At 37.5% G+C, this 21,987-nt stretch overlaps 1 protein-coding gene and 1 long non-coding RNA gene across 5 annotated transcripts in view; one reads left to right on the top strand and one right to left on the bottom strand.

The window, feature by feature from the left end:
* LOC310725002 overlaps positions 1-1,468 on the top strand; it is an 8,890-nt gene extending 7,422 nt beyond the window's left edge. The window contains exon 4 of the long non-coding RNA XR_014533234.1: positions 1-1,468. This exon is cut by the window's left edge and continues 457 nt beyond it. This is a non-coding gene — a long non-coding RNA (uncharacterized lncRNA).
* The window catches only part of macrod2 (mono-ADP ribosylhydrolase 2), a 636,986-nt gene that overhangs the window by 312,654 nt on the left and 302,345 nt on the right, over positions 1-21,987 (bottom strand). The gene's annotated exons all lie outside the window — the stretch shown is intronic.

The raw sequence follows: 21,987 nt of genomic DNA, 5'->3' as shown, positions 1-21,987 counted from the left end.
TAAGGCCTTTTTATAAATATTGTTTTCTCGGGCCCCTTTGAGACATCCATTTACATCCATGATTTAAAAAAAAAAACACAAACTGTCAATCAAACGATTCTTTTTTTTCTTCTTTTACATATCCGAAGCCATCGGTGGCACTTTGTTCCTGCGGTGTTGTATCAACACGACAATCTTTATACGTGCAAGCTTGTAATCCATTCATTATGCCGATCCCCCAGAGACGGCAGAAACTGGATATGTGGATGCATTGTGCTCTGAAAGCAAATGTGGACTCTGGGAAATACAGTGCAGCTTTTTCCCTGTGCCACAAATGAGCTGCAAAAAAAAACAACAAAAAAAAGCATGTTCTTGCGAAAAAACTAATATATCTAGGTCACAAATGTTCATGAAGGCAACGGTATTCACACCTCCAGCTCAAACCATGAAGCCACGGTGAATGAATCCAGCTTTGGTTCTTGCGTTGGTATCTGCAGCGTCCCGATCCAATCAGACAGAAGGCCCATCCTTAGGACACATACGCAATGTCACAAACCAGAAAAAACGTCTACAGGGGGGGAAAAAACACCAAGCAGCCTCGGATGAACACTCATGAGGTGCATGAAGAGTATGAAACAATATGGTGTGATGTTATAAAGGAAACAATTATCAAAACAAAACAAAATGGAACACAGCAGGAACGCAAGGCTTATTGTTGCCTGGAAACAAGCTTCCACATAAGCGAGACGAGATTGAAATGCAGTCACCGGTGTCCTCTTCTTAAAGCTACGGAAATAGCGCCTTCTCGATGCTGATGTAAAGAGCTAGGTGCTTCTCGAATCACCCCGATCCTCTTCCCTTGATTTTCTTCTTCTAATCACCCAGCATGGATCCTCTCGAGTTTTCCACTTAGAGCTCGCTATTTGGTACACACCGTAATCTCCATCCCAGGCTCGAGCACACACACCGCTGGGTCTCAAGGAAGGCCGTTTTGTCCAAATGAAAATGCGGTTTCCGAGCTCCCTTTCGACATCCCTTGCTCAGCACGTCTGAAGCGCGTGCGGTTAAATTGTCGAGGACATGAAAACGAGAGCTCTTGATGCAACAAGCTCCCCCAAGGTTTAATGAAGAGGGTGGTCTACAGGACACTCAGCCATATTTACACATCATCAGAAACCGTGAATATGCTTGTGCGAGGTTATCGCCCAATGGTGTGAAATACTGCACTCTCACAATACGGTTACTGTACATTTGTATACAGTGAAACCTCGGTTTACAAGCGTAATTCGTTCGTACATGATTGATACGAGTTTTCCCATAAGAATTAATGTAAATTCAGAATGCATTTCAGACCCCCCCCCAAATTATTCCTATAAAAATAAAAGTAGAGTATACCGTATACAGTACAGTATACAGTAAAACAGTGTCATACTGTGATGTTAATGCATTACTGTATACTGTAACAATAATAATCTTAAATAAAAACAAATAGACGTTTATTGTACCTTTGAGAAGAGTCGAGGATGGAATGAGAGAGATGAGGAGGAGAGGAGAGGAGGAGGAAGAGAAGGGATATTAATTGGAAGAACAATCTCCTTCCATTAACCGACTTTCACCCGAACAAGTGACATCACTTAATTTACGCTTTTTTGATTCATTTTCATTTTTTGAGTCACTTCAATCTCTTTCTTTTCTCTCGCTTTTAATCACGAATCTCCTTCTGTTTTAGCACCTTCCATTTCAGGCTTCTTCTTCATGACAGCTTCACTATTACAGTGATCACTACACTTATTAACAACTAAACCGTACGCAAAACACACCCCTTTACGCAAGAATACAGGACGTATGGTAAAGAGAACTTTACTTCGGTAGCTACACAAAGACTGAGGGCAAATACTGTAGATAGACAGACAGACAGACAGACAGACAGACAGACAGACAGACAGACAGACAGACAGACCGACCGGTAGCTGAATCGGGTGAACGAACGGAACCATCGGCTCAGCACACGATTGCTTTCCGTCAAAAACATCCGAAGGATCCGATCGGATTTCGACTCGCAATCCTATGTGAGTTTTTTTAACAGACATTTTTGCTCGTATTACAAAACACTCGTAAACCACTTTACTCACAAACCGAGGTTCTACTGTATTTATATTAGATTTATTCATATACTAGTTGCAATCCTGGTTAGATGCTAACCGAATTCTTTGTTTCATTCATTCTTCAGATTAAATTTTATTGTATATGAAGAATGAATGAAACAAAGATCAAAGAATCTGGTCAAATAAAACGACAAAGTAGTAAAGAAATCTTTCAAAATGGGCTAAAATGACAGGATCATGTCACAAAGTAGAAGAATCATTAAAATTAGATAGACAAATACAATTTAAGTAAATCATTTCAGATGGAATAAATTTCCCATGCCACTTGGCATTCAGATAAGAAAAAAAAAAAAAAAAAACTGACACCAAATTAAACTTCTACAAAATGTGATCTCTTATAGGAACCTTTACCAAATCACTGAGATTTCTACAATTAACAACACTTCAGTAATAAATACTAACATTCACAACTTAATTAAAATGTCATTCTGCACTTTTACCTCAAAAATAAATCGGCAGAACTTTAATTAAATGTGTACCCTTGTTTGGTTGTTTTTTTTTCCCCCCGGTGTTTACACGTGATGCATTCATTATTAGTCCAGTTGCATCTCAAAACCCGAACGTACGGATCGGAAAATCCTCCGATGCAAATCGAAATGTTGCCCGGGCGATGACGAGCCGGCACCTGAGAAGGCGGAATAATTACAAATAACTCCCCAAGTGAGTACAAAAGTGTCTGAATGAATACAAGCAGGCAGGTTTATCTTTAAAAAGATTATTTCAACAAAAATATCCTCAGGCATATTAGACATGAATCATCAAATAAATGGAAATACTACACTACTACAGATATTTTGGGTGAGGGGGATGGGTGGTGTCTAGGGGTCGATTTTCAATATACACTCTATAGACAAATGTTTGTGGACACCTGACCATAAAAATATGTATAATTTTTTTAACATCCCATTCCAAATGTACTCCCATTTGCTCTTATAAAATCCTCCACTATTCTGGGCCTATTGATAGATTTTGTGCTCCATCAAAACGAACATTAGTAAACTCAGGTACAGGTGAGGTGAGGTGAGGTGAGGAGGCCTGGGGTGCGGTCAGTGTTCACATTTATTCCAAAGTTGTTCCATAGGTTTTAGAGCTCTATAGCAGGAGATCTTCCACTCCATCCCATGTAAAGCAGATCTTCAACATTTCAGCATATCGTCATATCTTCGACATTTGGTACTATTGTATAGCAATCACCGTTAAAGCCGTTATATTTAATCAAATGTTTTATGGTTTAATCAACAATAAATAAATAAAAAATTAATGAATTAATAATAATAAAAAAATTATTAACTAATAGATTTTTTTTTACATAATTGCATTAATTCATTAATTAAATTTTTTTATTATTTTCATTAATTAATATAAAAAATGCAAGAATAAATGAAGGATTGAAACATTGAAATATATCAAATATAAAAAGAATTTTTTTTTTATCAAAGGCTGAATTTTCTTTCTTATTTTCCCGGTAAAACTGCAGTAGGAGGTAGAGGGAAATTCGTTTCTCCTTTGGCTACAGACGGTTGTACGAATGACTGCTTTAACTTAAACATACACACAGTGGGAGACTAAAAAGAAAAGAAAGTCCTCTGTAAGACTTGGAGGAAACACAGATTCCCGGGTCAATAACACAAATGACTACGCCTCAATGCCACAATTCCCCCGAGTTCAATAAAAAACCAGTGATCAGCAGGAAATCAGTGATCAATCAAGAAATTGTGGTTCATCATGAAAATCACAGCTTTCAACGTGCAGTTTCACTTCCTACCTCATTGACAAGAGTATATAATACAGCTATTGTTATTGCTAACGCCCTCTGTCCGAATCCAACCTTCACGGTCGGCAGGAAGCGATGATTCTGATTAGCGGTTTAAAAGAAAAGCCGTTCGCACGCTCTCTCCAGACGTCTTGTTTTTTATTATTTATTTCTTTCTTTTTTACGGAAAATCAATCTAGTGATACTTTAAAAGAAAGATGACTAAAGATAAAAAGGCACACTCCAGGTTCACGTTATTAAAGCCATCTGTTCCGCACACGCCGTCGTCACGTGATGTTTGTTGGCTCGATGGCTGAAATCGAATCATCCATTACCAGCAAAGCTAAAGGTGTTGACGGAAAGTCAGCCGTCTCGCGGTTGTTCAGAATTTGCGTGACCTTTTATTACTCCAGCTTACCCTGAAGTGAAGCATCGTTGGAGTTTCTCTTTTTGCGCGTAGCTTTAACCGCATACAAACATCTATTAACCTTCAAAAAGTAAAAAAAAAAAAAGCAAGAAGAACGTCTAAAAGACTACTTGACTAAAGCGGAAAAAAAACCAAAAAAGTCTGGTTTCATTTGCATTTCATTTAAGAGAAAAACTATATGTATATTTGCACCTGCTTTTATTTCCAGCGTCAAGAAAAACGTATTTATTTTACAGGTGCTAAATGTGAAAGCATTAATAAATTATTATTTCTATTATTATTTATTAGTATATACTTTCATTATTTTCCACCAGACTGAGAATAGACACTATGAGGCCAAACGTTTGTGGACTCCTGACCAAAAGATTGATACGTGTATCCGAATTGAAGATCCTATTCCACGTGTAGCGGCCATTTGCTGTCGAGATTGCAGGAAAAAGTTTCTAATGAAGAAACAATTTCAAACATCCTACACAAATGTGTGGCTTCCTTCAACTTTGTGGTCACCTTTTGGGAAAGATTCAGATATGACTGGAAAAGTCAGGTGTCCCGATACTTTTGCGTATATATAGCGTACGTTACAGGTAACTTTGATACACTTTCTGTAGACACACACACACACACACACACACACACACACACACACACACACACACACACACACACACACACACACACACACACACACACACACACACACACACACACACGTGCTTCCTTTCCTGTCGAATTATATTCTAATAGCATGAGGATATTGTAGATAATGGACTGCACTTTTTCGTTTAGAATCTCATTAAAATGGGGTAAAGTGAGAATTTTATAACACATTTAGATGAACTAGATTAAGCTTTTTTTTTTTATATTAAAATGATTCTCTCCTTTTCTCTCTCGTTTTCTGGAATCATTGTGTTTATTAGCTGTGAAAAGCCAAACAGTCTCAGAAAGACTCAGAAAGAAAAAAAGCATCAATAAAAGGTGATCAATTATGGAATATGCGCAGACTGATGTGTGCCACGTGTTTAAACGTGATATGTTGATGGCAACTGCCTGGAGATTCTCCTGCTGAGTGATGGATAGGCTTGGGACCGATGATGAATTGACCCTCGAGACACAAGTTTTCTCTGCGTCGAATGAAAAGAGTACGAAGAGCAAATCCAACACCGTGACACCAGCATGACTACAACATCTGTCCTTTTACATTCACAATAATGCCATTTGAAGGACGTTCTTATCCGAAGCATTTCTTTTATTTCTAAATCTGAGCAGCTATAGGGATTTGAACTCATGACCTTCAGATCCTATACCTTCTCCACCAAGCTCCCACCTCCCCTTCTAGCAGCAGGTTATCCAACTTTAAGGTTCAGGTCTAATAAGGTGAGACTCCTACAAAGTCTTCAGCAGCATCATCCGGCTTCCCTATAGAGACTGTTTTTCAAATCCTTAATTAAAAACAACAACAACAACAACAACAACAACAACAACAACAACAAGAAAAGAAAAAAAAGCTCGAGTGCTACAATCAACATCAAAATGCAGATTTATGTTTTTTTCCTTCTGCAAACTCGCTGAAAAATCAAGGCGGGAGACGTAGGACCTCTGTAATTTTCAGTGTTGCAATTAAGCATGATTACATGTGCCGAGCTGCATCCATGCAAAAGGAAAAAAAAAGAGAGAGACCCTATTTCCAAATAAATAAATAAATAATGAAATAAATAAAGAACCGCCAGTGTTTTCAGACCCCCTCAAGATCTTAAAACACCCCCACAATCTCAACAGCTTTAATTAGTGAGGAGCTGCCCACTCAACACCACATAAGTGCATAATGCATTTGAAACCAAATAGATGCCGGAATATAAAAGCTGATTTTGCTGAATACCCCTTCGACGGGAAAACCTGAAGCGGCGTCGGTGTGCTGAGGATCCGCTATTCTGCAACGATCCCATAAAGTATAAAAACCTGTTTCTTCTAAAATCCACACACTTTAACTCCATTCCTGTATAAAGAAAATCCATCGAAATGCTAAACATCTTGACAATCTGCTTCAGACTGTATCAGGGTTTTTTTTTTTTTTTTTTGGCGTGTTGCATTAGTGTACGACTTGTGCAAGATGGAACGCACCCCGGTTCCTCCCAGCTCTCTTTCTACCATCTTAGTCACGCTGATGGATATGTCACATCCAGATCTCTCCATCTGTCTCTCGTGCTGGGAACCTCCAGTGCCATGTGATCTCAATCTGCCCTGGGCCAAGAGTGCGAGGATTTCATTAACCACCCAGGGAAATCTTGAACTAAACACAGCAACAGAGGGAAACTATTTAGATTTTAAGAACAGTGGACTAATGACTAATAAAAATCATCGAGCATCTGTTTTTGATGTGGGTTTGTTTCTAGGGGGAATTGTATTAAATATACCACAATATTGATCTCAAGGCTTGTGAACTGATCACACACTGTACACACACACACACACACACACACACACACACACACACACACACACACACACACACACACATATGTCAGTGCAAAGCCTTCTCTGGCCTAAACACTATCAGAAACACTGACCTACATTTACAATCTAAATATTAATATTTGTATCCATAAACTTTTATTAATTTATTTCCAACAGTTTATTCTCTTCATTTCGTAGTGTTTCTCTCGGCTGCACTGCTTCCAGTACGTGTATGTGGATGTTAGATTTTTTTTTTTGTCCAATCAGATTTCAGCCTCTATGTGCTGCCATGTCAATCTAATCTACCCAGGGCCTTCAGAGTCAGTACTGCTGGCCTTTTTACCATCGTCTCCTTAAGAAATGGCTCTGTTTCTTTAACCAATCAGATTTCATAGTCGCCTCACAGAGCCTCTGGGCTAGAATAGCATCAGCATTTTTCCATCCTCTGATTAGTTGTGTCGCAGACATATTTAAAGATCTATTTTCAAGAAAAGCTAGACATCGTGAGGAGGTCGGCCAACCCCCGAAGCTACTTCGTGTTCACCACTTCCAGACCAGTGAATACGAGCGGTACCACTGGATTACAGCCTCTGGGGGGCGCTGCACATTATGAGTCTGCATCTCTAGTGAGTAGGTTGGATTTTATTTATATTTGAATGTTTTTGTCATGTTAGTAGACAAATATTGATTCTGAACTGCTCCAGATGATGTAGGTGCACAGTTATGGTAGTTTGTAGTGTAGAGGTTTGGGTTTCTCGCTTTAGTAAAATGGTATTCAACCTCCATATGTGGAATTCTTCTCTCTCTCTCTCCCTCTCTCTCTCTCTCTCTCTCTCTCTCTCTCTCTCTCTCTGTAATGCCACACGTTGTTATATTACGTATATATATATATATATATATATATATATATATATATATATATATATATATATATATATATATATATATATATGGGTTTTGTGCCAGAATGTACTATTTATTCTAATAAAAAAGTTTGTCCTTATTCCCAATTTTCAACTGCCCCGAGAATTAAAACAGTTAGAAAAAAAATAAATAATTCATTTTAAAAAAGCCTACAGGCAGCAACTTCTAAAAGAATCTTGCAACACAATTTGTGAAGTTTGGAGCTGTTTTACAATGTAATTTAGAGAGAAAAAAAAAAGTAACCTGGGACAAATGATTAGAGTATACTTCCAATTCTTAGGCTCTTATATCTGCCAAATTCAGTACTTCTCAACACAACTGCAAAACCTCCTCTCTGGACAGCAAACTATTACTGTGCTTCAAACGAACATGAAGCAAAGCATCTCTGATAACCTTTTTCATAATACGACTCATTCATATATATAGTATACTATTTTATATAGTCTTTAAAAACAATGTACTCAAACTCGTGTTTTCTTAACTAACAATCTGTGAGAACGTCCACATCACTCTCACAGAGGGAATAAGTAACGAGGAGACATGCATGAGTTACTGTGAATGCAACACTATCGATCCGCGCTCGCTCATTGGAAAACAACTTAATGAACATTCGCAGGACCTTCACACGAAGCATCACGTTGTTTCATGCTGATAAGTGATTCCCGGGTGTGAGCGCTTCAGAAGAAAAAAACAGAAACATGCCTGACGCCTGGGAGAGGCCCGAGCAGCCTCGATTGATTTATTGAGCCCGGGTTCCTGATAAGTGATGCGGAGATGATGATGTTGTAAGCGGCCCTGAGATCAGAAGGGCCCTGAGAGGAAAGGAATGATCGCTGAAGGGCATGGCACCTATTTCAGGCCGGGCTGATCTTCATTGCTTTTTCCAGTTGTGATATTGACCAGCGCGCCGGCTCTGAGCGAACGCTCCTGATTCCTATTTCATCGGCTAATGGATCTCAGCGCCTCAAAATCATTAAGTCAAACTACGTAAACGTCGGAATATTGGAGGGGAGAGGAAGGTCACACGATTCCACATACAGTAGGTGCCATGAATGTTTTACATTAGAAATGTCAAAAGCATTATTTTTTTATGAAGTTACATTATTTTAAACTATATATAACAATATTATTATTATTATTATTATTATTATTATTATTATTATTATTATTATTATATTATTGTTGTTATTATTATTATTATTATTATTATTATTATTGTTATTATTATTATATTATTGTTATTATTATTATTTTTCATTATTATTATTATTATTATTATTATTACTATTATTATTATTATTATTAATATTATTATTATAATACTAAATATTATTATTATTATTATTATTATTATTATTATTATTATTATTATTATATTATTATTATTATTATTATTATTATTATTATTACTATTATTATTACTATTATTATTATACTAAATATTATTATTATTATTATTATTATTATTATTATTATTATTATTATTATTATTATATTATTATTATTATTATTATTATTATTATTATTACTATTATTATTAATATTATTATTATACTAAATATTATTATTATTATTATTATTATTATTATTATATTATTATTATTATTATTATTTTACTATATACTATATATTATTATTATTGGTATAATTATTTTAATTTACTAGTAGTATATTATTTATTTATTTGATCATTTTTAATATAAATATTATTATTATTATTATTATTATTATTAGTGGTAGAATAAGTACTAATATTAGTAGCAGGGGATTATTAATGAAATAATTTTATTATTATTATTATTATTATTATTATTATTATTATTATTATTATCATTATTATAATGTAATTGTAGACAAAAACAGATGTGAATATTACTATTATTATTATTATTATTATTATTATTATTATTATTATTATTATTATTACTGCTACTACTAATAATAATAGTAATAATAATTATTAAATACATTTTAGATTTATATTCGATTCCCTGACCATACGCATGACTCGGTCACAGTGATCCAGAACTCGGGGGTTTTCATAATGTAGATACTTCCAGAATTTAATCTCTGCCTTCCTCTCACAAAAGCCTCTCTCTTTGCCCGGGGAAGGTTTCAGCTTTCTTCCAAAGTACAGTTTGTCCCAGTTTCTACACCAGATGGGCCTGTATTCAGCACCCGGTGGAATCATGTGCAGAAGAAGAATTAAATAAATGTTTTAAAGTTCTCTTTGGTCGTCCTCTCTATTTATTTCTCCCCCCAGAAAACACATGCCTCTAGATTATAATTTGCCGTATTTTTTCCCCAGTGGGTATAAATGAAAATGAATGAGATGCAAAAGATGAAAGAAATGAACTGGATTTGTTTAGAGTTTTTTTTTAGTTTTTAATGCAACAGCGTCTGCCTGCTGTAGAACTCTATAGGGCCATCAAACGAACATCTGTTGCCTCCCATTAAAACATGTTGAAGTTAAAGTGATGATTTAAAATGTGTAACATTTACAGCACAGGCTGGAGGTCTATAATTGTTTACAGCGCTATATCCAGATATTGATTCAGACACGCGCACCAAAATGAACAACACATTGCACTTCGTATTCCGCTCGCGCTACGTACAGGCGTCGTTTCTCGGGACAAATTGCAGGTTGTGATCGGAGCCAGGATTTACAGAGCAGGATATTCATTCTGTTTAGCAACGTGTCACTCAGATTACGCCATTCAGTGCTCCTGTGGTGATCATTAAACTGCTCAGGTTTGCTTACACAATGGAGACTGTAAATGAAACATGTCACTGATTTAGTTGAAAATTATGAGGACAGAATCACATTCACTTAAATAAACTCACAAAGATTTTTGATTGAAATAAAAATGATATATATATATAAAAAAAATTGTGAGGCACATATTTATGTATTGGCGATATATATTTATATATTATATATAATATTATATAATAATTATTTTAATATTATATTATATACATATTTTATATATCTCAAAATAAAGGTGTAACTTTATACCACTATATGAATGTGTGCATTAAAACGCACTGAAAATATTTCTTCGCATATCCAAGTGATATTAGGAAGCTGGGGTAAGGGTCAGCCTTGATACAGAACCCCTTGAAAACAGAGGGTTAAGGGCCTTGCTCAAGGGCCCCTGGTGATACCGGGGCTTGAACCCAAGACCTTCGGATTAATAACCCAGTTTACTTTAGTTTACCTGTTTTACATTTATGGCATTTTGGATACACTCTTATCTAGAGCTACTTACAATTCTGTCATTTATATAACAGTTGAGGGTTAAGGGCCTTGTTCAAGGGCCCAGTAGTGGCAGCTTGGTCTGATCCAAGTCTTATACCACTGAGTTTAATTCATAATTAGTTATAACCGGACTTCATCCCTTTTTATTTATTTATGTATTTTTCGCCTGCAATCCACAAACCACAGCCCTGATCAGGTATTAACTCAGGATGCTGGCTTTCTTTTCGTGTTTCGTTTTTATACAAAGTTATTTCATAGAAATTAGTTTAGTTTATATGAACAAAATCATTTTATATGATGTTATTCTTTAGTTTATATCTGCCTGCGCTCGGCATTTACTAAGAATGCTGGTTTTTCTTTTCATCTTTCTAGCTTTATATGAAGTTATTATAAATAAACGTATTTATATACATTAATTTCAATATAGTTAATTTTCAATATAACATTAATTTTCAAAATAGTTATTTAATATTCTATATGGAGTTATTCTTTAGTTTATAGCTGCCTGAAATCCCAAAAACCGTCGCCCTGATCAGGCATTTACTAAGGATGATGGTTTTCCTAAATCAATTAATTTATAAACATTCATTTAATTATTTTTTTAAATAAAGAGTTATTTTATATGGAGTTATTCTTTAGTTTATAGCTGCCTGCAACTTGCAAACCGTAGCCCCAATCAGGCATTTACTAAGGATGCTGTAAATCATAGCACAGCCTAAGCCTGGGTTTGGATGCAGGATTTCTTATTGTCTCTTCAGTTTCACACTGTTTGCTTTAGTAAAACTATTCATTACTGAGTACATTACTGATTTTTTTACCTACATCAATATAAAACATCAATATGAAGCAACAATGGGATTTTTATTTATTTTTATTTTTTTTGCGAAGTCAGGCTGAAGAAAGGTACATTGTGTACTAAGGGTGTTTCATCAATTTTTTTTATGTACATTTGCTCCCAAAAACATAAAAAAGCACCTTAATACAAACCCGTGATCTGGAGCCTTGACGAGGCACTCGACGGTGTAAAACCTTTCTCGAGAACCCGACCGTGCTTTTCTTTGGAAACTCTACCTCTACCTTCACCCCTGAGTATCTAAAACCTCATTTTTGTTTCTTTCTGCAACAAAAATCTTCATTAAATCTTCATTTTTTACAATGCAGACAGAAATCTAAGCCCTTTTCACACATGTTCCTTATTCCTTTTTTTTTTATGTTATTAAAAAAAAGAGTGAATTGAGAGCTTTGCCAAATTCCTTGGCAGGCTGTGAAGAAAGCTGAGATGGGCTTTGGTGCTGTAAAACAGCCCAGTGAAGTGATACTGAAGCACAAATCCAACGTTAGTGCCCCTCTGGTAAAACCTTCCCCGACGGATTAAAGAGCTACTTCGTCACAAACTCTTATCGCCACACAAAAGCACAGCTGAAGGAGAAGAAGGAAGGCCGTACAGGGGATTGCCACTTTTCAAAGGCCCTGCGCTTTTATTTATTTATTTTTCCCCCTTTTTTCTTCCACGGAAAAGAAAAACAGAGTCATTTGAAATCCAAACATGTGGCAGCTACAGATATCTGAAGCTGGAGAATGTGTGATTGTGTGTACGTGCCTGTGTGACGGGAAAAGCGTTGTGGTAAATACTCAATCCTCAATTATTCAACAAGCCGAATACATTCACGCCGAGCTGTGTGACGGCTAGGAACCTACTCCGCATGCATTAAGTGCTGTCTAGGCCGGTCAGCCACGTCAAGTTATCGAGAAGAGGAGGTTAGAACTTACACACGTCCCAATTTTCTCCTACAATTCCCTCCACTCTTCTGGGAGGTCGTGACTTTGGATTTTGGAGTGTGCTTATGGATATTTGTGTTCATCGGCCACTAGGGTGTTAATAAAGTCATGTACTGATGTAGGTGAGAAGGTGAGGAAGTCTGGGGTGAAATCAGCTTTTACACTCCCAAAGGTGTTCAGTAGGGGTTGAGATCGAAGCTCTACAACAGGAGATCTTCCACTCCAACCCATATCTTCGTGGAGCTCGCTTTGTGCACAGCCAGGTTTGGGTTTCCAAGTTGACGTGAACGCAAAATTGTATGATACCACGAAGATGTTCTATACTAGAAGAACCACATGGCAGGAAAACGGCCAGGTGTCCAAATGCTGGTAAGGTAAAACAATGCACTCTTGAATCTTGTAGATGTTCACGAGGCATATAGCATGAAGCTAGTTTTCAGCCCTCGTCCCTGGTTAGGCTTTGGTCAAAACAACCAAATTAAAAAAAAAAACGAAACGAGTACAAATAAACATATACTAATAAATGTATATGTTGTATCTAAATAATTAACAATAACACAATGACATCCTTGTGCACACATTTAACCTGTTAGCCTTCGCCAGCGCTTTTGGGACTGTAAATGACCTACAGTTTACATTTTAATGTTAACAGTTCCTGATAAAAGTGGGCTACATACACAATATATTTGAAAAGAAGACACTTTGAGCTCGACTGTGCATTATTCAAAGTTGATATTGCTCAAAAAGATAAGTTATAGATGATGAAGTGTCTTGAATATACATTTTCAATGCAGAAAATGTTTGTATTTCAAATATAAATACATGAAATCAGTCCTGGAGCATTCCATATAAAGACTGGGTTGAAAGCTACATGTCTCATGAGTTTATATTTTGAACTGAATGAAGATATCATGAAAAATGAGACTCCTACAAACATTTATCTGAGACTATGTCTGGTTCGCCCCTCACCGCCCCATCTCCGCCCCTCACCGCCCCATCTCCGCCCCTCATCGCCCCATCTCCGCCCCTCCCTGCCCAAATTTTAGGACTCACAGCTAAAATGCCCTACCTAATTTAAATCTTAACAGTTTCTAATAAAAATGTGCTACATACACAATTTATTTCAAATGTGATGATGTCATGGCAAATGAGATGCCTACATACAACATGTTAAACATTCTGCAAAGTCACAAACGTAACATATAAATCAACTTGCAATGAATTTTTATACCCCATGTTATTGTATTATACCCCATGTTTACATCGCTGGAAAGATTTCCACTACTTCTGAAGATCCACTACTTCTGAAGTTTGTTTGTATGACGATATTACAGGTTTAGCAACTGATTAAAAAGCCTGACTCCGGATAGAACATCATATCCTACTGTTTATTTTTTCCCATCCTTTACTTACTGAACAGGTCCTAAAGCATGGAAATCGTCTCAGCTCCATTTAACACTGCATTAAATACTGTATCATACAAACATCCATGCTAGTTCATAACCATATCATGTCATTCGATCATGTGATCTCCCGAAATCCTGTATATTATTCACCCCTCACCCCTTGTATATATAAAGCCCATACCCTTATTTATCACTGCTATTTATTGTAAATAGGCCACTTAGGCACATCTGCTTAGATGCTTACTGCATCTCATTGGCTCTGTACATGTACCTCGCAAAATGACAAAGTTAAATCTAATCTAATCTAATCTAATATGAAGGAATGCACTGGAAAAACCGACACGAATCTCACACCCGTTACTTCTTTTAGACTCTTTTTTACACCTTTATTCACAACGATACACCGACACGCCATTATAACAAAACAGCTTTGGGATCTTTTTTTTTTTTTTTTTTTTTTTTTTTTTTTTGAAGAGCCATCGGTTACATTTAATGAAGTTGACGTCCATTCAAAGCGGTCCCTGTTTCAATTAATTATTCGCGGATATGACACGCGTCGGCGTGTAAAGCAGGACACGGGCTAAATAAGCGGAAATGTGAGAATAAGGGCAGCATGTGCTGGTACAATTAGACAGAGGAACACCTTGTGTAATTGTCTAATCCTGTGCATGCACATCTGCTGGGCTAATGGTGATTATTCAATTACGTGATCTATTTCAATTATAGCCTTATTTACTCAGAACGAATTTGCATGTGCAAGACCCTTTTTCCCCCCGTTTTCTTTTTTTTTGTTGGACTTCTCATTCATCATGTGCATAGACAGCTCACAAATTGCATACTGCCTATTCATAAGTCTCTGTCTCCATCTCACTCTCTCTAGAGGACGCTATTGTTGACAAGTGCTTCAGCTGGTTTGTCCTACTCAAAGCATTTCATCTCCCTGCTTTGTTTTTAATTGACTGTCATTTTGACAATGTGGCCGTTTTTTCCTCTCGTTTTTTTTCCCCCTTTCCTTCCCGCTCCTCATTTTCCTCAAAACCCATGGCAACAAATCGATCGGCAAATGGCAGCTCAGTTGATGCAGATTTCCAGTTATTATCTTACCCTGTCAGTCTCCTTCTCTCTGTCTTTCTCTCTCTCACTGGCTGGGTGTCGGTGTAAACACTCTGTTCATCCCTTCCCCGTTCCTCTATGGCAACGCACAATATATGGCATTACACAGTTCGTACGAGACGCCGTTCATCAATCAAATAAACCTCATTACTGAGCAGGTCCTTTTTATCTGTTGAAGCTGAAAATCCGGTTCCAGCATCAAACTTTTAAAGATCTGTTTAGGATAATAAAATAATATGATTCCAAAACCGCTGCATTGTGGATTGTTCAAAGTTTGAAGCTCTTGCACATCACATTAAAGCTTTATATCAGAAGTATTACGGTACATATAGGTGTGATGTCATTACGTCACACGATGCATTCATATTGTGTTCGGGTCGGATGGACAGAGTAGATGCTTCTGAATAAACGATCTAAAGAAGTGAATAAGAGAAGCATCTAACTTCTTCCATGTTCTTAGATGTGAATAGAACAAAAAAAACTGGGCGCTTCAACTCAACGTAACGCCATTAAAATTTTATTAAGCTTTTTATCATTTATGCAATATCAGTATTTGGGCCGTGTATTTCACTCCTAGGTCTTCAGTGGTGTCCTGAATCAATCCACCTCTTAATCCCATCATTATGACACCACAGATAAAGAAACCATAAATATTATTAAGAAAAGCAGTATAACAGAGACAGGAATCTTATAGATGAGAATGAATGGAGATACTGAAGCAACAAACCCAATGAACACAATTCAACACGTCTCCTTTCACTGTAGCCGCAGCTGCACCTCCTGCATACATCATCTATAGCAGAAGCATCGATATTAACCTCATAAATTCACCCCGGGTTTTCCCAGCGTTTTTTTACCGTGCATTACGTTGTTTCCTGGGGATTTAAAATGAAAGCGAAGTGTGCATTTTGTGTAAATTTTACGAAAAAAAAAGCTTAATAACTGTTTTGCCTGATTTTTCCTTACGATCTCCGACTTTTTTTAAACATCCGTCTTGTAAATGTCTTTGTAATGTATCTATTAGATAGATTTTTTTCTCCTCTGTCAGCCGTGGTGGAATAACAGCTATTAAATCCACACGTACATATAAGAGCCTGTGCAGTTTGCTACATATGTGGTTTGCGAGCTCTGACAGGTGCGTTCTCTGACCAATCAAAGGACGTTAAAATGCAGAAGTTATTGTACGCCTGCCAGATGGCCCCGCTGTCGCCAACTTGAAATCTGATCGGTTAAAGAAACAGCTTCAAGCCACATGTATTTTACACTATTGGAGCCTCCACTGTTGATTCTGAGGGTCTTACACCAGGTCCATTTGACCCTGGCAACACGTGATATGACGACTAAAATCTGATTGGATAGAAACTGTATTATAAACAGACACTACTAGGAGCAGCTCAACCGAGAGAAACGCTATGAAATAAAGAGACTCTAGAAATAATTGAAGAGATATTTATGGAAAAAAATGATTTAAAATCAATCATCTTTTATGTTTTTGTATGAAATATTCGTGACTAAGTTGTCATGAAAGAAAAAAAATTGGACCAATCACAAATAAGCATTCAACAGCAAATCATATAGATATTTAAATGTACTTATATTTATTCTATAGCGAATATGACACTGCTCGTTAGAATACAGACACAACAGGATGTCACCCTGATTGGGGAATGATATAAACAGACAGCTCCAATGAAGCCCCGTGCCCTCATTAATAAGCGCTTAGAAACCTGTCACATCAAATCCTGACGTGCCCAAAACAATATCTCCATTTCTATAGATGTGATTTTATGCACAATCTAAAAAAAAAACAAGCGTAGCATTAATGTGGAGACAGGACACATGAGAAAGTGGGTCCAGCTCAAGTTTGCGGATTGTGGGGTTCAAACCCGCGGCCCGAGCAGCTGCCGAGACGGCACGAGTCGCCAAAATCTTTCATTCTGAAGTGAGAATAAGATTAAAGGAAGAAAAGAGGAAATAGCAGCAAAGCTCATTTCCTGCTGTCATGCTGAGACAAAACAGATGGATGAGAGGGAAAGCAGGCACAATTTATGATTAACGCACGTTCGAAAACGATTATCGTATTAACTAATAACGTATTTATTACATATTATTTACATCACTTTTCCCCTTTTGTTAGTTGGGTATAATATACACAAAGATTATGGACACACATGGATACACAAAATATTGAGACCCCTGACTTTTCCAGCCATTTGTAGGACGTCTTTGGAAGCTTTAGCATTAAAAATTTCCCTTTACTTGAACCAGGAGACCCAAAACCTGTTCTATCATGACAATGCACAAAGCTAGCTTGGTGAAGATATGTTTTCCAACGGTCAGAGTGGACGATCTCCTGCTGAAGACCTCCAAACCCTGTTGAACACCTTTGGGATGGATGTGAACACTGACAGCGGTCCAAATCTTCAACCATGTGGCTGTATGAGTATCAATCTCCACCAAATCTAGTGGAAAATCTTCCCAGAAAAGTGGAAATTTTTTTTTTTCCATTTTTTTGACCTACCAGAAACCTTCACTGCTCATGGAAATGTACTTATGTTCCACCTTATCATATGAAAATTATATTTCTCTTTAAAGATCTGACCAACAAGCGAACATCTCTCAAAATGCAAATCTCTAACAATCAGCACAACTCGGTTCATAAATGTGTTAAAGTGAAGGTTCATTTGTATGAATTTCTCATCGACTGCTTCGATTTGTTTGATATTTGCATGAACTTCGAGCCACCGATGTGCTGCAGAGGTTTCGCCGAGTTTCCTTTCCTTCCCCCGTGTCCTTGCTTGCTTCTGTGAATATTTGTGTGTGAGTGAGTGTGTGTTAAGGTCACAAGGCAATATATCATCTCCTCCGACCTCTCGATGTAGCCTTCATTTTGATTTTTTTCCCTCGAATTCATCATGATCTCCATTCCTGTTTCTGTTCCTTGCAGGTACCTTGAAATTTCTCAGGCTCGGGGTCTCCTTGCTTTGTGAGAGCGCATTTCTCCGTGCAGATCTTCTCACTTCAGCACCTGTGCATTTACACACTGCATATCTGTGATATTGAAATATTAAAGGAAACCCGAATGCATTGCTTTTGGTGAATGGGTTTTTGAATGGGAAATTTCTCCTCGTATTCACACAGCGTACTGGCAGGAGAAAGAAAGTCATTTTAGCAGTTCCAGCATGTGCTCAGAAGTGGGTCGATCCATATTTTTACTTGAAAGAAATAAACCTAGAGCAAATTATAAATATCTTGTTTTTATCATTTAAGCAGCTGAGGGTTAAGAGCCTTGCTCAAGGGCCCAGCAGTGGCAGCTCGATGGTGCTGGGATTTGAACTCACAACCTTCCGATCAGAAGTCCAACACTTTAAGCACTGAGCTAAAATACCCCATTCCTTTTATGGAGACATTTAGTCTCCATTTGCTTTTATGATTACCTCCACTCTTCTGGGAAGATGTTCCACTAGATTTTGGAGTGTTCTTGTGGAGATTTGAGCTCATTCAGTACTGATGTCAGTGAAATGAGGAGGCCTGGGGTGCAGTCAATGTTTACAGTCAATCATTCATTCCAAAAGTGTTCAATGGGGTTTATAGCTCTATAGCAGGAGATCCACAAAAATGTGTTGGTTCTTAAGATTAAAAACTAAAAAAAACTCAAATCTAGTAATAAATCAGTCAACACTAAACAAAAATGTGATATGATGCTACACATGATATTCAGTAATCCAGTGAATGGGTTTTTAGTGCATCATTCTCAACAGGATTTGACAAGTTGATCATTTCTGGTGAAAGAACCAGAAGAAACCTTCGATCATTAAATGTTATCAGTTCTGGGGATGAACGCGTCATCTTACACCATTTTATCAGAGCGTAAAGAGACGGTTAACGTCAAACCCAGAGATTAAGATGCAAATGAATGTGGTGTCTAATTGTCAGTTATAACCAGGGTCATGGTCTCCTTTAAGCCATGAGGATCAAAACTAGAGGGTGGAATTCGGGGAGGACCTCGAAGCTCATGAAGGAACTTGAAAGAGGTGTTTTACAACACTTAAAGCAATGTAAAAGAAAAAAGGGAGGAAGACTACATGCCTCCCAGGCTCTCCCTGATCTCTGCCAAGTCAGGAGGAAAGTTTCATCACAAATAATCAGATGAGGGACTATTCAGGCTGATTTGTTTTGAAGATCCTTACAACCTCGCCTGCCTGGGATTGCCGGGTCCTGGAACAACTCTGAACATATTGTTTTTTATGACTGTCAGTTGAGCCAAAGCTGTGCAGTCTAGAGATTTTAGGATGCAGGTGTAGTTGGTGGCCGAAACCGACAATTGAGAAGGACACTTCTGAAAACTGTGAAAATTGAGAGCACCAAAACAATTACAGTAATAGAGATCCTCAAAGTAAAATAAAATGAAATAAATACATTTTTCTCGGGCAATTTTTCTACTAAAATTCGCCCTATTACGCTGCAGTGCGACGGATTTCAATTCGATTCAACGCAATGCGATGGAATGCAACAAATATGATGCGCTGCAATTCAATATGCTACAGATAGTCCGCGTTTATTTCTTTGCTCCAGACAAACGGCAAAACATCAAAGTGCCTTCTGACTTCTAACGCGTGACCCTTTCACCAACACGTCTTTGTAGCTTAAAAATAAAATTATAATAAAAATCAATAATACTTACAATAATAAGTTCTTTTCATGTTCTGTCTGCAGGAAGTTACAGCTCTACCTCTGCCATGTAAATCTGTATTCTATGTGACTTTCAGGACACTCCTCGGTCTCCGTAACGTTGCGATACGTCATATTTACGAGAGAACGCGAGAAATCGATCTACATAAATAATATGGGTCACAAATTATTGGTCACTTTCGCAATAATAAAAGCATAGCGCATTTACTAATATTTATATATAAATTGTTTTTTACTGATGCAAATATGTTAAAAACGATGCATTGCGATATAAATGCCGATACACACTTTTTTTAATTGATGCATCATATCGTTTACTTAAATGACGATGCAAAAAAACAACCTGAATCTTTAAACAAAAAAGTTAAATACATAGAAACAATTTGCAACCTATATTTGAACAACCCCATAGAGGCATTTGTGTAGCACAACACTGAAAAGAATGCTCCTTTAAATCTATTTCTTAAACATTTCAGTTCGAACGAGCATCCACCATTTACAGACACACTCTCTAATTGCAGGGCCTGAAAAACGCAGCTTGTTATTTCCTGATGTTTGCGATTCTGGATCTGAACAAGCCCACACACCAAGTGAACTTTTCGCGTCCTGTAATTGTGTCGTTTTTAAAACATGAAACGGAATATCAAAAGCTTTCGTCCCGCTAACGGCTTTTGCTTAACTGAAGTCGTGTCAAAGCCCCCAAATCTTTTTTTTTTTTTTTTGTCCGAGCACAAAATAATCAACGCCGTCGTCACGCGGGATCAAACAAACGGCCCTCGGCTATTTTTCTTGCGCTTCAAAACGTCCCGAGGATGCATCGCCGCCACGCGAGTCCTTGTTCTGACCCACTTCGCTTCCTGGGAGCTCTGAGGCAGAGCAAAAAAGGGCCCGTGTTCTGTCTTCATTACAGCCTGAGAAATGGCGAAACTTCCAAACTCCGGCTGGATATCCATTTAGCATTGCTTAGCTGACGATTCCAATGCTGCAGCGTATGAAGTGGTGTGTGTAACGCAGAAAAAATAAATAAAAACTTATATATACTTCATATATATCTATCACTTACTAACAAATGCTAATTAAAGCATTAAATCATTTATTCTGGGGACCAGAGGGTCAACGTCGAGGGACAAAGCAGTCAATCTGAGACTAGACTCGACCCAGTACACTTAAATGGCTCCGATACATCTCCCTCGTGTTAATTATTAACGAGACTCAAATTAAATAAGACTACAAACTATGATCAATGATGGAATTTTAATTATCACTAATAAGTGGCCATCTGTCTGCTAGCCAAGGGACAAGCTAAGGGCTGGAATGGAAAAAAGGAACAGTGACATAAATGCCAGTGTTAATTAAAAACGCAGGTTGGCGTCGGCCACCGGAGCGGAGGCAGTAGAAGTCCCTGTTGCACCCACAACATTAAGGTCTGCGGTGTATGCTGGACATCTGGATGCAAAACGCTATAACGGCACGCACATCTGAACAAAGAAACAGCTAGCTCAATAAACGCCTTGTCTCTGACACACAGCCAGGATTTCCCAGCAACGAATCTGTGATTCTTACCGGTCTGAAGGTGTTTATTCATTGTTTATAAGCTTATAATTGTTTATAAGAACCATCATAGATTACCACACTTGCAATTATGGCATTTGGCAGAGCGACATCTTTGCGCCACAGGGATTTGAACTCATGACCCACCAGAAATCCAACATCTTATCCATTCAGCTGCCACTTCTCCTAAAAAATACATTTACCTTTATGGCATTTGGAGAACGCCCTTATCCCGAGCAACTTAAAACTGAGCAATTGAGGGTTAAGGGCCTTGCTTAAGGGCCCAGCTGTGGCAGCTTGGCAGTGCTGGGATTTTAACCCATGACCTTCTGATCAGAAGTTCAACACCTTATTCATTGGGCTTGCACTTCTCAAAAAAGATCCATTTACATTTATGGCATTTGGAGATCGACCTTATTTAGAGCGACTTACAACTGAGCAGCTGAGGGTTAAGGGCCTTACTCAAGGGCCCAGCAGCTTGGTGG

Source organism: Silurus aristotelis (assembly GCF_946808225.1).
Source record: "Silurus aristotelis genome assembly, chromosome: 4".
Lineage (NCBI taxonomy): Eukaryota > Metazoa > Chordata > Actinopteri > Siluriformes > Siluridae > Silurus > Silurus aristotelis.
This window is presented reverse-complemented; position numbering and strand designations above follow the sequence as displayed.